Below are 2,357 nucleotides of genomic sequence, written 5' to 3'. Positions count from 1 at the left end.
GACCCGTCCTGTCGTTTTGGACACGGATATAGCTCGCTAGCAGCCTCGCACCGAGGACCTATCCACGTCATCATTGACCCAGAATGCTTTGTGTGGAAATAAAATGGCCCCGTCCGTGTTAAAATATATTTTTAAAAATTTACAAAACTAAACAGCCTACAGTATTTTTACAGCCTTTATTTTACAGTTAAAATATAGGTTTATCAAATAAAGTCTAATGTTATAAATAATCATGGATCCCTTTCATCAGTGATGGTTTTTCAGACAATTCATTGCGCACGATCTGATTTTGCCCGGCCCTGGCTGAAAGACATTTCAGTTCAAACTTGTGACTTTTACAAAGTCTTTGCTCAGACGTCGAGATGCTCTCGAAGGGTAAATGTTTTTGCACAAACACAATTGTTGCTTTGGCTCAGGTAGAGGACCCCATCTGCTGCTGCCAGTTTCCATCATCCCAACATGTACACAAGTCTCAGATGCAGCTGACAGCGCTCAAAGATTTCAAAAGGGCTCGATTATAAACGCACACGCCTCGGGGGAAATAGACTTAAAAAAGAAAAGGTGGTTGCGTACATGTGTTGGCACATAAACTCGGGACTCCCAGTCAGTCTGTTGTTGACGGGCGTTCTCACCACCAGCAGCAGCAGCCTGAACCTGTCAGTCCGTGGCCTGGCCCAGCTGCCAGAGCAGATAACACCGCTCAGCTATTTGTCTTCCTGCTGCCAAAGCAGGCATCAAAGGCTGCTCTAAAAAGCCTTTTTTCAGGCCGGCTGGTATGTGGGGTGAAGAATGTAGGGGCATGTTAGGGAGGCCTAAATTATCCAGGGAGCAGGATGCTTTGAAACGGCAGAAAACTGTTCCACCGTTGGTTCCATACCCAATTTTATATTGTTTTAAAGCAATAAAACCATTTTAGCATTTAGGGACCTGTTTTCTGAACAAATGGATTTGTAGAACAGCCGAAACCTGATATTTATCTTAAGTTTCTATAAAAACAAGCATAACCACCAAAAATATACAAAACTGTGTGTGAATGCTCAGCTAATACCATCATTTAATATATTGAATGCCATTAATATAGTAATTATTCATGTTGGACTACTTTACCTAAGTTAGATTTTCTAATTGGATAGCAGCTAACAAGTCTATTACTGAGACAAGCTAGCTAGCTTGCAAGCTAATCATATATTAAAACTTTATGATTTGGTTTTAGTTAGGATTTCAGTAATAAATACTCTAGACGTTTTATCTTCTCACATATTTTGTAGACTTTTATGGACAATAAAGTTAATATTTAAATGTTGACATGCTTAATTTGGTTTCAGTTGGAATTTATGTGATGCCAACGTTTTATAGATGTTTTATTACCTCATATTTCTTACAGTTATTGTATTCAGACAAAAAACATATGGCTAACTAGTTTGATAACTGTTGGCTAGACAATATAGCCTTTGTGGCTGCACGATCCGTACTCTCCTGGAAGCATTGTTTTTAGCTTGTAGCGTTTCGCTAAACTAATGACAGTATTCATTCAATTTTAGCCTTTCATCAGCTGCAATGTTTCATAGAAAAGGCAAGGTTTGCAACAGCTGTGGATTTGTATTCCAGGAAAAAAACAAAACAAAGATAAGATGAGTTAAAACATGATTGTCTAGAATTTTTTTTAATAAAAGGTATTATAAATAAATATGTAGACATCGTAAATCTATATTTTATTAATCAAAATGTATACAACTGTTTTCTGGATATAAATTAACACACCTTTATAATCAAGTATCGAAATAATTATTTTCAGTATTTTTTACTAAACTGAGCACATTCCAGAAGTCTATCATTTGACGGCATGTGCAAATGAGCTGACAGTACAGATCATGGTATCGGGATGGATCGGGCCAAATAACTTGCTAACTGTTTGGCTAGCTAGACAAAGTATGGCTAACTAGTTTAGCTAGACAATAATGTATAGCTAACTAGCTCTAGAAACTGTTTGCTAGACAATAAAGTATGGCTAACTAACTTGCTAACTGTTTATCATGGCAGTAAAGTATAGCTAACTAGTTTGCTAACTGTTTATTGTGGCAGTAAATTATAACTAACTTGCTTGATAACTGCTTGGCTAGACGATAAAGTGAAGCTTTAACTTGCTAACAGGTTAAACAAAGTATAGCTAATTGTTATCATGAAACATTTAATGACATTGTACATAATGCAATCAATTTTAAAAACATTTCTAAGTCATCTTAAAGGGGACCTATTATGCAAAATTCACTTTTTAAAGTTTTTTTTTTTACTAACTTTGAATATGTACTTCTTAAAAAAACAGTCCTAGGACCAAAAAAATGACCCCAGGGGCATAT

The 2,357-nt window shown here is 36.3% G+C and overlaps 1 protein-coding gene across 1 annotated transcript in view; it reads left to right on the top strand.

The window, feature by feature from the left end:
* Positions 1 to 2,357, top strand: part of fras1 (Fraser extracellular matrix complex subunit 1) — a gene marked incomplete in the record, with an annotated part of 260,581 nt that overhangs the window by 149,443 nt on the left and 108,781 nt on the right.

Source organism: Austrofundulus limnaeus, unplaced genomic scaffold, assembly GCF_001266775.1.
Source record: "Austrofundulus limnaeus strain Quisiro unplaced genomic scaffold, Austrofundulus_limnaeus-1.0 Scaffold117, whole genome shotgun sequence".
Classification (NCBI taxonomy): Eukaryota; Metazoa; Chordata; class Actinopteri; order Cyprinodontiformes; family Rivulidae; genus Austrofundulus; species Austrofundulus limnaeus.
Note: the sequence above shows the minus strand (reverse complement) of the source record. Positions and strands in the feature narration are given on the sequence as shown.